The sequence below is a fragment of the Globicephala melas genome, chromosome 10 (genome assembly GCF_963455315.2).
Source record: "Globicephala melas chromosome 10, mGloMel1.2, whole genome shotgun sequence".
Classification (NCBI taxonomy): domain Eukaryota; kingdom Metazoa; phylum Chordata; class Mammalia; order Artiodactyla; family Delphinidae; genus Globicephala; species Globicephala melas.
Window position 1 is genome coordinate 95,152,820 of NC_083323.1, and position 15,026 is coordinate 95,167,845.

At 37.2% G+C, this 15,026-nt stretch overlaps 1 long non-coding RNA gene across 2 annotated transcripts in view; it reads right to left on the reverse strand.

Moving 5' to 3' along the window:
* The window catches only part of LOC115840984 (uncharacterized), an 89,918-nt gene extending 74,952 nt beyond the window's left edge, over nucleotides 1-14,966 (reverse strand). For both annotated transcript variants that reach the window (XR_011377792.1, XR_009565481.1), the window contains exons 1-3: nucleotides 14,271-14,966; nucleotides 12,377-12,444; nucleotides 9,982-10,142 (exon numbers count right to left, since the gene is read on the reverse strand). This is a non-coding gene — a long non-coding RNA (uncharacterized lncRNA). The remainder of the gene's footprint in view (nucleotides 1-9,981; nucleotides 10,143-12,376; nucleotides 12,445-14,270) is intronic.
* Between the last annotated feature and the right edge of the window lie 60 nt (nucleotides 14,967-15,026).

Genomic DNA, 15,026 nt, shown 5'->3' on the forward strand with positions numbered 1-15,026 from the left:
TGTAGCAGTGTTTATTTCTTGGCTTTGACAAATGTACCGTGATTATATAAGATGTTGACATTAGGGACTTCCCTGGTGGCACAGTGGTTAAGAATCCGCCTGCCAGTGCAGGGGACACGGGTTCGAGCCCTGGTCCGGGACGATCCCACATGCCGCGGAGCAGCTAAGCCCATGTGCCACAACTACTGAGCCTGTGCTCTAGAGCCCGTGAGCCACAACTACTGAGCCCACGTGCCACAACTACTGAAGGCTACACGCCTAGAGCCTGTGCTCTGCAACAAGGGAAGCCACTGCAATGAGAAGCCCACGCACTGCAACAAAGAGTAGGCCCCTCTCACTGCAACTAGAGGAAGCCCATGCACAGCAACTAAGACCCACCGCATCCAAAAAATTAAATAAATTTTAAAAAATAAATAAGATGTTGACATTAGGGGGAGTGGGGTGAAGGGTATAAAGGAATGCCTTGTACTATCTTTGAACTTTGAAGAGTCTCAGCAGAGAAGTAGAAACTATAAAAAAGAACAAAGTGAATATTCTAAAACAGAAAATAAATCCATAATTTTTAATTTAAAAAAATTTTTAAAGAATGTGACTAACAGCAAATTGGAAAGAACAGAAGAAGAAGTCAGAGAATGTGAAGATATATTGCTGGGAATTATCTAATATGAAGAAGAGAAGAAAAAGTGAACAGAGCTTCAGTGACCTGTAGGACAATATGAAGTAGTATAATATAAGTGCTACATTTATGAAGTCCCAGAAATACAGGAGAAATATAATACAGCAGCAAAAGAATTTGAAGAATTAATGGTCAAATAATTCCCAAATTTAGTGTAAAACTTGCAGCTATGAGAAAATGAACCCCAATCAGGATAAATATAAGGAATATCACACCTAAAGAACATCATGGCAAAACTACTGAAAACCAAAGATAAAGAGAAAATACTGCAAGCAGCCAAAGAAAAATAACACATTAACAGAGGGGAACAATGACATGAATGATAGCTGAATTCTCATCAGAAACCTAAAAGGAGAAAGACAATGGAATGCCATTTTTAGAAAGGTAAAAGAATAACACTGTTGGTGCAGCCACCATAGGAAACAGTATGGAGGTTCCTCAAAGAATTAAAAATACAACTACCGGGCTTCCCTGGTGGCTCAGTGGTTAAGAGTCTGCCTGTTAATGCAGGGGACACGGGATCGAGCCCTGGTCCGGGAAGATCCCACATGCCACAGAACAACTAAGCTCGGGTGTCACAACTACTGAGCCTGCACTCTAGAACCCAGGAGCTGCAACTACTGAAGCCTGCGCACCTAGAGCCCATGCTCCACAACAACAGAAGCCACCGCAATGAGAAGCCCGTGCACCACAATAAAGAGTAGCCCCCGCTCGCTGCAACTAGAGAAAGCCCATGCACGGCAACAAAGACCCAACGCAGCCAAAAATTAATTAGTTAATTAATTTTTAAAAATAGAGAAGACTTTAAAATAAATGAATAAATAAATAAAAATATAACTACCATACTATCCAGCAATTCCACTTCTGGGCATGTATCTGAAGGAAATAAAGTCACAATCTCAAAGAGGTATCTGTGCCTCCATGTTTATTGCAGCATTATTTACAATAGCCAAGACATGGAAATAGCCTAAGTGTCCACTGATTAATGAATGGATACAGTAAATGTGAGACAGATAAATATATATATATATTTCAGCCATAAAAGAGAAGCAAATTCTGCCATTTGTGACAACACTGGTAGACCCTGAACTCATAGAAACAGAAAGTAGAACGGTGGTTGCCGGGGACCAGGGCACGGAGGAAATGGAAAGACGCTGGTCAAACGGTACAAACTTCCAGTTATAAGATGAATAAATTCTAGAAATTTAATGTACAGCATAGTGGCTATACCTAACAATACTGTATTGTATACTTGAAATTTGCTGAGAGTAAATCTTAAATGTTATCACTACAAAAAAAAGGTAAGTATGTGAGCTGATGGCTGTGGTAACTAACCTTACTGTAGTAATCATTTCACAATATATACATGTATCAAATAATCAGGTTGTACACCTTAAATTTACACAATGTTATACGCCAACTGTATCTCAATAAAGCTGGAGTAGGGGTCAGGAGGAGAATAATACTCCCAGTCCAGAACTCTACATCCAGTAAAAACATCCAGCAAAATGAAGAGGAAAAAAAAAACATTTTCATAGTAAAGAAAACAGATAATTTGTCATGAGCAGTCCGGCACTACTAGAAATACTAAAGAAACTTCTTCATACTGAAAATGTCACAAGATGAAAATTTAAATCTACAAGACTGAAGACAAGAAGAATGGTAAATATTTACATACATATAAAAGATGGCGGTTTGTTTCCTCCCCTTAATTTCTTTAAAAGAAAGAAAAAAAAAAGCAAAATAGATAAGATAAATTATACACAAATAGCAAAGGGAAAGACCTAAAGCCTGCCATATCAATAATTGAATTCATCATAAATAGACTAAACAGAGAATTCCCTGGCAGTCCAGTGGTTAGAACTCAGCGCTCTCACTGCCGGGGCGCCAGGTTTGATCCCTGGTCAGGGAACAAGGATCCTGCAAGCCGCAGGGCCCAGCCAAAAAATAATAATAATAAAAGTAAATAAATAAACAAAGTGCATAGTGGGACTTCCCTGGTGGTCCAATGGTTAAGACTCCACACTCCCAATGCAGGGGGCCCACGTTCAATCCCTAGTCAGGGAACTAGACCCCGTGTGCCACAACTAAAGATTCCGCATGCCGCAACTAAAAGATTCTGCATGCCACAACTAAAAGATTCCACATGCTGCAACAAAGATCCCACATGCTGCAACAAAGATCCTGCAGGCAGCAACGAAGATCCCACGTGCCACAACTAAGACCCAGTGCAACCAAATAAATAAGTAAATAAATAAATATTAAAACAAACAAAGTGCATAGTGAACTACTCTTTTAAATAAATGAATAAATAGACTAAATGCATCAAATAAATGACAATGAGACTGTAACACTGAATGAAATAGCAAGAACCAACTATATGTTCTATATAACACACACAGTTTAAATATAATGACACAAAGAGGTTTACGGAATATATTGGAAAAGATATACCATGCAACAGTAAACAAGAAACCTGGAGTGATATATTAGTTTCTTATTGTTGCTGTAATAAATTACCACAAATACTGCGGCTTAAAATGATGTATATTTATTCTCTCACAGTTCTGTGTGTCAGAAGTGTAAAATGAATCCATTTCCTTGATTTTTCCTGCTTCTAGAGGCTGCCCAAATTCCTTAGCTTATGGCCCTTTTCTCCATCTTCAAAGGGCATTATCCCAATCTCTGTTTCCACTGCTTCATCTCCGTTTTCTGATTTTAACACTACTACCTCCCTCTTATAAGTATCACTGTGATTACACTGGACCCATCTGGATAATCCAACATAATCTCTCTTGCAAGATTATTAATTTAATATCTACAAAGTTTCTTTTGCCATATAGGGTAACATATTCACAGACTGTAGGGATTAAGACGTGGACATCTTTTGGGGGATGGGAGAGGGGGACATTATTCAGCCTACCACAATTGTTTATATTACAAGACAAAACTGACAAGTATGAAGAAGTACATTTCATAATTATATGAATCACAGCATTAAGCATACACAACTATAAATGAGCATGCATGCACCTAATAATACTGAATAAAACTTCCAAACATAGGAAGCAAAACTGACTGAATTAAAGGGAGAAATAAACAAATCCATAATCACATTTGTAGATATAAACATCCCTTTCTCAGTAACTGATAAAATAATTAGACAAAAAAATATCAGTTAAAAATATAAAAGATCTAAACAATACTATCAACCACCTTGACCTAATTGAAATTTACCCAACAAAATAATATCAAACAACTACAAAATACCCATGACTTTCAAGTGTAAATGGAATGTTCATCAAGTAAATTATATATTGAGTAATAATGTTTTGATAAATTTCAATATATTGAAATACTACAGATATGTTCTATGACCACAGTGGAATCAATTACAAAAAGTCTAGAAAATTCTTAAATATTTAGAAATTAAAACATCCCTAAGTATTCGGAAATTATAATCTTCAGGGATGTACATATCAAAGCTACAATGATATATCACCTCACATGTGTTAGAAGGGCCAATATCAAAAAGACAAGAAATGAGAAGCGTTGGAGAGAATGTGGAGAAAAGGAACTCTTGTGCACTGTCGGTGGGAACAAAAATTGGAGCAACCTCTATGGAAAACAGTATGGAGGCACCTCAAAAATTAAAAATTGAACTACCATGTGATCCAGCAATTCCACTTCTAGATATTTATCCGAAAAAGACAAAATCACTATCTTGAAAAAAATATCTATACCCCCCTGTTCATTGCAGCTTTATTCATAATAGCCAACACATGGAAACAACCTAAGTGTCCACTGATATATGAATGGATAAAGAAAATGTGATTTTATATATATAATGGAATATCATTCAGCCATTAAAAAAGGAAACCTGCCATTTGTGACAACATGGATGAAACTTGAGAGCATTATGCTAAGTAAAACAAGTCAGACAAAGAAAGACAAATACTGTATGATCTCACTTACATGTGGTATCTAAAGAAAAAAGAAACCCGAACTCATAGGTATAGAGAACAGGTTGGTGATTGCCAGAGGTGGGGAGTAGAGATGGGGGAAATGAGTGAAGGTAGTCAAAAGGTACAGTCTACCAGTTACAAGGAAGTCCTGCAGATGTAATATACAGCATGGTGACTATAGTTAACAATATTGTATTATATACTTACAAGTTGTTAAGAGAGTAAATTGTAAAAGTTCTCATTACAAGAAAAAAAAATTGTAACTGTGTGGTAATGAATGTTAAGTAAACTTATTGTGGTGATCATTTCAAATTGTATATATGTATCAAATTATATACTGTGCACCCAAACCTAATACAATTGGTATATGTCAATTATATCTCAAAAAATAAATATAAAATATTAAAATGTTAGAGAGAAGTGTTAAAAATCCACTATTTTTAACCTGAGACTTTTCCATTGATATAATAATAAAAATAATTTAAAAGGGGGAAAAAACCAAAGAAAATTAAGTTCTCTTAGAAGAATTAAGATGACTTTTTGTACATCTAAAAAAAATACACACATTTCTAAATAATACATGGGTAAAAATTAGAAAATATATCAAACTAAATTATTATAAAAACACAACAGAAAAATTTGTAGAACACAGCTAAAACAGAGGCTTGGAGGGAATGTTATAGCTTTAAATGAATACAAAAGTAGAAAGATTTTAAATAAACAATCAAGTTTAAGAAGATAGAAAAAGAAGAGCAAATTAAAACCAAAGTAAGCAGATCAGAATTTTAAAATCTGAAATCAATAAAATTTTTAAAAACCAAGCAATAGAAAAATTAACAAAGCCAAAATTTGGTTCTTTGATAAGATTACTGATTGATAAACTTTTAACAAGACTGATCAAGAAACAGAGAGGGCTCAAATTATGAATATCAAGACTAAAGAGAGTATAACTCTATAGATTTTAAAGACATTAAAAGGATAATAAAGGAATATTATGTCTATATACCAATAAATTTAACAATGTAGATAAAATGGAAAAATTCCTTGGAAAACAGAATTTACCAAACTGACACAAGAAGAAATTTTTGAATAACTCTCTTTTCATTCAAAAAATTGAATTTGTTAGTACACACCTTCCCATTAAGAAAGCTTCTGGGGCTTCCCTGGTGGCGCAGTGGTTGAGAGCCCGCCTGCCGATGCTGGGGACACGGGTTCGTGCCCCGGTCCAGGAAGATCCCACATGCCGCGGAGCGGCTGGGACCGTGGGCCATGGGCCTGCGCGTCTGGAGCCTGTGCTCCGCAATGGGAGAGGCCACAGCAGAGAGAGGCCCGCGTACCACAAAAAAAAAAAAAAAAAAAAAAAAAAGCTTCTGTTTACCAAGGGGGAAGGGGGGGTATAAATTGGGATATTGAGATTGACATATACACACTACTATATATAAAATAGATAACTAAAAAGAACCTACTGTATAGCACAGGGAACTCTATTCAATACTCTGTAATGACCTATATGGGAACAGAATCTAAAAAAAAGAGTGGATATATGTATAACTGACCCACTCTGCTGTACAACAAAAACTAACAGTGTAAATCAACTCTACTCCAATAAAAAAAATTAATTAAAAAATAATATAAAAATTTAATTTTAAAAAAAGAAAGCTTCTGTTTTGTAGTCACTTTGCTGTACAGCAGAGACTGGCACAACATTGTAAATCAACTATACTTCAATTAAAACAAAAAGAAAGAAAAAGAAAGCTTCATGTTCAGATGACTTCAAACAGCATATTACATCAAACTTTAAGGAATAAATAACACAATCCCTTCAGAAAACAGAAAATGAAAGTACACCCTCCAACTTATTTTAGGAGGCCATGATGACCCTGAGAAAAAATTACAAGTATGTAAATTACAGACCCCAACCCTCATAAATATAGACATCAAAATCTTTAAAAAAAAAAAAAAAAACTATCAGCAAATCAAATCCAGAAGAACATAAAAGAGGTAATTCATCATGACAAAGTGTGGTTTATTCCAAGAACAAAGCAAGAATGTCTATTTTTACCATTTCTATTCAACACTGTAGAGAAAGAACTAGACAAGAATAATAAATAAAAGATCAAAAGATAGTAGAATTTACCAGTGAAGCCATCTGGGCCTAAAGTTTTCTTTATGGGAAGCTTTTAACTATAAATTCAATTTCTTTAATGGATAGTGAGATATTCAAGTTATGTATTTTTTCTTGAGTTAACCTCAGTAGTTTGTGTCTTTCAATAAATCTGTTCTTTTCATCTAAGTCAGGGGTGAGCAAACACTTTCTGTAAAAGGCCACACAGTAAATATCTCAGGCTTTCCTGGCAATATGGTCTTCTCACAACTACTCAACTCAGCCATTATAGTACAAAAGCAGACACAGATAAATATAAACAAGTATGTGTGTCTGTGTTCCAGTAAAACTTTATTCACAAAAGAGGTGGCAAGTGAATTAATGTCAATTAGTCAGGTTAGTTGATGGTGTTGTTCAAGTCCTCTATATCACTGCAGATTTTCTGACTATGTTAATTATGAGAAGAGGATATTGAAATCTCCAACTATAATTGTCAATTTGTCTTTTTCTCTCAAATTCTCTCAGATTTTGCTTCACGTATTTTAAAGCTGTTATTAGCTACAAACACGTGTCCTCTTGATGATCTAATTCTTTTATCCTTATGAAATGTCCCTCTTTATCCATGGTAATATTCCTTACTCTAAAATCTACTTTGTCTAATTAATATAGGCATTCTAGCTTTTTTTGGATTAGTGTTTGCATGGTATAATTATTTCCATCCTTTTATTTTTTGTTTGTTTATTTTCCCAGAGAGCATATACTTCGGTCTTACTTTTTTCTTTTATCTAATCTGATAATCTCTGCCTTTTAATTGGAGTATTTAGGCCATTTTAGATCATGTGATTATCATTATAGGTAGCCTTATATCTACTATCTTGCTATTTATGTGTTTGATTTATTCTTTGTTCATTTTTTCCCTATTTTCCTGATCTTTTTTATAAAATTGAATGTCTTTTATGATTCCATTTTATCTCCCTTATTGGTATATCAGTTATACCTTTCTCTTTCCTTGTTTCCTCTTTTCCTTCTTCCTTCATTCCTTCTTTCCTTTTTTAATTTTTTTGGCTGCTCCACGTGGCTTGCGGGATCTCAGTTCCCTGACCAGGGACTGAACTTGGGCCATGGCAGTGAAAGCCCAGAATCCTAACCACTAGGTCACCAGGGAACTCCCTTTTCTTTTTTTTCTTTTTTCTTTTTCTTTTTTAGGATGCTCTAGAGTCTCCATTATATCTTTAAGCACATTCTTCCTCCAAATAATATTATACCACTTCATGTATATCAAATGCACCTTACAATAGTATATTTTCTCTCCCTCTCCCTGGCCATTGTCAAACATTTTACTTCTACCTATGTTATAAATTCCACAATAGATTGTTAATATTTTTCTTTTAATCAGGCATTAATCTTTTAAAGGTATCTTTTAAAATTAGAACAAAAGTGTTTTATAGTTATACTCATATTTATCATTGCTAAACTTCTTCATTTCCTTACATAATTCTAAATTCCCATGTGGTATAATTTTCCTTCTGGAAGAAGAACTTCCTTTAATATGTATTTTAGTGGTCTGTTTGCAATGAATTCCTCATCTTTTGTTCATCTGAAAAAAATTTTAATTTGCCTGCATTTTTATTTTTAATTTATTTATTTTTATTTTTGGCTGCATTGGGTCTTCATTGCTGCACGTGGGCTTTCTCTAGTTGCAGTGAGCAGGGGCTACTCTTCATTGCAGTGCATGGGCTTCTCACTATGGTGGCTTCTCTTGTTACAGAGCATTGGCTCTAGGCACGCAGGCTTCAGTAGTTGTGGCACACGGGCTCAGTAGTTGTGGCTCACGGGCTCTAGAGCACAGGCTCAGTAGTTGTGGAGCACAGGCCTAGTTGCTCCGCGGCATGTGGGATCTTCCCGGACCAAGGCTTGAACCTGTGTCCCCTGCATTGGCAGGCAGATTCTTAACCACTGTGCCATCAGCGAAGCCCCTGCCTTCATTTTTTTAAAGGTATTTTTGTATGTTGACAGGGTTCTCCTCCCCCACAAAAGTACTTACAGGTGTCTAATTTTGTCTGACTTGCATAGTTTCTGATGTGAACTATGCCACTGTGTTTTTTCCCCTCTGGCTGCTTTTAGTATGTTCTATTTATCACTGCTTTTCAACAGCTTGATAATAATGTGTCTTCATGTTTCTTCTGCTTGATATTCATTGAATATCTCTGATTTGTAAATTTATAGTTTTCAGCAAATTCTGAAAAATTTTGGCCAATATATTTTCTGTCCTCTTTCTGAAGCTTTAATTTTAAATATATTTGATTGCTTGATATTGTACCATAAGTAACTGAAGTTCTGGGTTTTGGGGGGTTTTTTTGGAGGGGGAGGGTCTTTTTTCCTCATGTGTTTATTTTGGATATTTTCTAATGATATGTCTTCAAGTTAATTAACTTTCCTGGGACTTCCCTGGTGGTCCAGTGGTTAAGAATCTGCCTTTCAATGCAGGGGACACGGGTTCAATCCCTCATCGGGGAACTAAGACCCCACATGTCACGGGGCAACTAAGCCCATGTGCCAAAACTTGAGAGCCCGCACGCTGCAACTACAGAGTCCACGCACTCTGGAGCCCACTCGCCACAACTAAAGAGAAGCCCGTGTGCCGCAACGAAAGATTCCGTAAGACCCAGAGAAGATCCTGCATGCCGCAACTAAGACCCGATGCAGCAAAAATAAATAAATAATTTTTTTAAAAAATTTAACCTTTCCTTCTGTAGTTTCTAGTCTACTGTTGATTCCATTCAGTATATTTTCATTGCATCATTTCAGATATTGTATTTCTCATCTGTGGAAGCATAATTTGGTTTGTTTTTAAAATATCTTGCCTTTTTCTCTTTATAATGTTCAATGTTCGTCTTATCTACTGAACATATGAAGTGTATTTATAATAGCTATTCTAACATCCTTTCTGCAAATTCTTTCATCTTTGTCATTTCTGGTTCAGTTTCTAATGACTGATTTTTCTCCTGGTTATGGGTTATATTTGCCTCCTTTGCATGCCTGATAATCTTTTGCTGGATTCCAGACACTGTGAATTTTATGCTGTTGGTGCCAAATTGTCTTGAGCTCTTTTCAAAATTGTTGGCTTTTGTTATTGGACACAGTTACTTGGTACCAGTTTGATCCTTTTGAGGCTTGCTTTTTGACAAGAATTAGTAAGCAGAGGCAACTGTAAGCAGGGATAAGCAGGGGCTCACCTTATTTTCCTTCTCTCAGGAATCACTGTCCTGTACTGCCTGTTGTCCAGTATCTGAAAACCGCTGTTTCATATATTTTCGTTTTCCAGTTGTTTCAGATGAGAAAATAAATCCAGTCCCAGTTACACCATGATGGCCAGAAGTTCAAAAGAAAGAAGCAACTGCCAAAATAAGTAAATTTAGCAAGGTTACAGGATATAGGTCAAAATACAAAACTCAACTGTATTTTTATACACTACTAGCAAACATTCGTAAAAAAAAACTTTCACAATATTTTCAGTTATAAAAGCATCAAAATGTGAGTACTTGGGAATAAATGTAACAAATGACATGTAAGACCTCTACACTGAAAACAATAAAACATAGCTGAAAGAAATTAGATAAGACCTAAATAAATAGAGAGTGTATCCTATCCATGGACTGTAAAATTCAACATTGTTAAAATGTCAATTTTCCTCAAATTTACCTTTAGATTCACATTAATCCCAATTATAATTCCAGCAAGATTTTTTAAACAGAAATTGACAGGTTGATTCTAAACATATTTATGGAAATGCCAAAACAATCTTGAAAAAACAGGAAGATTTACACTAACTTACTTCAAGACTTATAAAGCTAGAAGAATCAAGACAGTGTGTTGTTGGCAAAATAATGAACAAAGAGATCAATGGAACAAATTAAGTCCAGAAACAGAATCACATGTATATAGTCAACTGATTTTCAACAAAGTTCCAAAGCAACTTAAGGGAGAAAGAAAAGTGAATAAACATTACTGGAAGACCTATACATCCATGTGGGAAAAAAGCTGACCTCGACCCTACCTCAACAATACAAAAAAATTAATTCAAAATTGATCACAGGGACTTCCCTGGTGGCGCAGAGGTTAAGACTCTGTGCTCCCAATGCAGGGGGCCCAGGTTTGATCCCTGGTCAGGGAACTAGATCCCACATCCATGCTGCAACTAACAGTTCGCATGCCACAACTAAGGAGCCCGCGAGCCACAACTAAGGAGCCCAGCTGCTACGACTAAGACCCAGCGCAACCAAATAAATAAACATAATAAATATTTTTAAAAAACTTTAAAAAACTGATTACAGATACAAACATAAAAGCTAAAACTATAAAGCTTCTTGGAAGAAAACATAGATACAACCTAAATACCCATCAAGAGAATAGATCAACAAGTTGTGAAATATTCATACAATATAGTACTATCTAGCCAAAAAAAGAGAAAAACCCTGCTACTGATATATGTAACAACAGAACCTCACAGACATTTTATTGAGTGAAAGAAACCAAACATAGTATATGATTCATTTTTTTCTAATGATTCAATTTTATATGAAATTCTGGAAAATACAAAATTAATCTATGGTAAAAATTTCAGAGCAATAGTTGCCTCTAGGCCTAGGAGAATGACTGGAAAAGGGCATGAGGAAATTTTCTTGGGTGATGAAAATCTGCTAAGTCTTGATTAGAGGGGGGTTACAGTTATGATGCATTTGTCAAGATTCACTGAATTCTATACTTAAAAGTTGTGGGACTTCCCTGGTGGTGCAGTGGTCAAGAATCTGCCTGCCAATGCAGGGGACACGGGTTCGAGCCCTGGTCCAGGAAGATCCCACATGCCACAGGGCAACTAAGCCTGTGCACCACAACTACTGAGCCTGTACTCTAGAGCCCACGAGCCACAAATACTGAGCCCATGTGCCACAACTACTGAGGCCTGTGTGCCTGGAGCCCGTGCTCCACAACAAGAGAAGCCACGGCAATAAGAAACTCGCGCACCGCAGGGAAGAGTAGCCCCCATTCGCCACAACTAGAGAAGGCCTGCGTGCAGCAACGAAGACCCAACACAGTCATAAATAAATAAATAATTTTTAAAAAGGGTTGTGAATTTCATGATTTATACATTTTACCTCAATAACAAAAAAAAAAACTTTAAACAAACATTGAACTCTAATTAGTAGGCTTGGTTTACCAGTTATAAAGTTACTTCCTGTGTTTTCTCACGTGTGAACAAACATATAAATATGCTGAATATAATGGGAGCTAATTTCCCACTCTTGGAAAGATATATAGATTTCCTAACTGTCTGCTGAGAAGGACCAAAGCAAGGACACACAAGTAGCAATAAACACACACTGTAATCAGATCTTGGTTTCTCAATACCCTTCTCCACTAAGAGGAACCAGGCCGCCTTCGAGATATGATTGATTCTAGGGTAAGAAAAGTTCAAGATCCACATGGAACATCTATGTGCCCAAAAGTAAAGGACTGCTCAAAAAATGATGGGGACAAGTCCAAAGGACAAAGAAGCCACCATAAAGAGGCTCCCACTGACAGTTCAACAGTGACCCAGTGACCCACAGCCTCCAGCAATTTTCCTCTCACCTCATCAGTGGGCTGCATGTTCCTGTGGCAGGAACCACATCCTTTCTTCAGAGGTCTGAACCTCTCCCCTGTGGGTGGAAAAGTAGCACTTCGTTTAAGTTTCTAAGTTGCTTCCTTGTTAACCCATCTTCAGCCCTCAAGGTAGTAGCTGCATTTTGTAGTTCCTACTTCTGTAAGATTTGTGTGTAACTTACAGTCCTCTCTTACCCCTTTTAGTAATTATTTTTTACTAAAAAATGACTCTTTATACTAAATTTTTCCTTAAAATGACTCATGTGGTATCTGTCTTCTGATTGGATGCTGAGTGATACAGGATCATTATTTCCCTCTTAGTCCTATCAAGAAATGCATACCTAAATCAGGAGGCAACATCAGACCAAACCAAAATGAGAGACATTCTACAAAATAAGTGACCTGTACTTTTCCAAATTTCAAGGTCAAATAAGATAAAGAAAAATGACAACTAATTGCAGTGTGTGACTCTGGCTTTGCTTCTGTGGTTGGGAAAGGGTAAAAAAGTGCTATAGTTCCTAATTTTGATAATTATACTGTGGTAATGTAAGAATGTCTTTATTATTAGGAAATACACAATGATGTACTTAGTGGTAACGGGGAACTTACCCTCAGATTGTTCAGAATAAAAGTGTGTGTGTGTGTGTGTGTGTGTGTGTGTGTAGGGAGGATGTGGGGGGGAGAGACCAATAAAGCAAATGGGGCAACATGTAAATACTTGGCAAATCTAGGTAGAGTGTATGCAAGAGTTCTTTGTACTCTTCTTGCATTTTTCTAAAATGTTTAATTTACTGATATATTAAAATTGAAAATTACCAAAAACAAAAATATATTTAGCCTTTGAAATATGTTAAATATGATCATTTTTTAAAGGAGGGCATCAATAAAAGTTCAAAATTGAAATCTGGTTCAAGATGGCAAATAGAATACATGCATAATGGGTCTGAGAAACTACCAAACAAATATCAAAAGATTGCTAAGCAGATCAGAAAACGTGAGCAGGTAGAGTGTATTTGACAGTGAAACCACAGCAAAACCTGTAAAAAAAAACTCACACAGGACAAAGCTCTTGAGAGGTTAAAAAAGGTATTCCCAACAGAGCTCCCACCTGAGAGCCGACAAAAGAGCAGGCCTGGGACAATTTTCAAAGCCATGAGTTGAAGCAAGCATCAGAATACCTAGCGCTTTCACGCACCCTTCCCTTTTCTGCACATACTAAAGAGGAGGCAGCCTCAACATTTGATTTTAGGAACCTCCTAGAAGCGCTTTCTTAATATTTTTATTGGAGTATAGTTGATTTACAATGTGTTAGCTTCTGCTGTACAGCAAACTGAGTCAGTTATAGACACACGTATATCCGCTCTTTTTTTAGATTCTTTTCCCATATAGGTCATTACAGAGTATTGAATAGAGTTCCCCGTGCCATTCAGCAGATTCTTATTAGTTATCTAATCTATATATAGTAGTGTGTATGTGTCAATAGACAAATTACTTTTATTATTAGAAAGCAACTCATCTTTCAATTTTCGTATTTTTTACTTAAGACACATCCAAACCCAACCCAGATATACCACCTAGCCTGAATTGAATGTACCAGTTAATAAACAAATACAGTTTCTTATAGTCAGTATAACGCAGTGTCGACAGCATGAACTCTGGACTGTATACACAACCTATATAACTAACTTATCCCTAAATGATGGAGCCAGAATACTGACTCCATAACTTAGTAGCTGTGGGGCCCAGGGTAAGTAAAAAAAAAAAAAAAGTCACTTAGCCTCTGTCGCCTTTAATTTACTCATCTGTAAAATGGGGATAAGATACTTCCTCAGTAAGCTGGTTGTGAAGGTGAAGTGAACTGATACTCGTTTAAAACACGTACAACAGTGCCGGGTTTCTCACAGTGTCAGCTTCTATTATTATTCGATTCAAAACGCTGTTCTAGCTCTGGTGAACACAAAGAGGAATCAAAATCCAGTCGCCATCCGAGGAGACGTTGGGAGGCACACGCAAATGCAACGAGGAATCAAAGCAGAAACAAACCAGACTAAAGCCAGGTGCGAGCAGCCAGCGGGCACTGGGAGGACGGAACGGTTCCAGCTGAAAAGGTTGAGTCCAGGAGTCACAGGAGCCTCTGAACCGAGTTCTATGAACGGGTAGGACTTCCACACACGGCTAAGACGCCACACGTGAGAGACACCGCAAAGGATCTTAGCAAAGGCGCAAAGACCAAAAATTGACTTGTCTCGGTCAGCAGAAGTGGCTGCAGAGTGTTTATCACACAAAATGCCGGAGGGATGATAAGGCTAACTGTAATAGTAACCCCTGCCGCACCTCACGGTGCTAAACCGGAGACAGGACGTAAAGAACAAAAGTGACGGTAAGAAAGCCAGGAGGACCACGACCCAGTCGCTCTCCACTATCCTCCAGGGACAACGCGACTCGGGGCCAGCACACAGCGAACCGGCGTCCCCCTCAGGCGGCAGAGATCTGAAGCAGCAACCAGCACGAGAACTACAGCTCCCGCCGCGGCCTGGGGATCTGGTCCCGCCCCGCATTTCCACTTCCGTCGCCCTCCAGTCCGACCTACCAGGGAGCGAGCCTGGCGCCTGACCGCGCGTGACCCCCGCGTGACCCC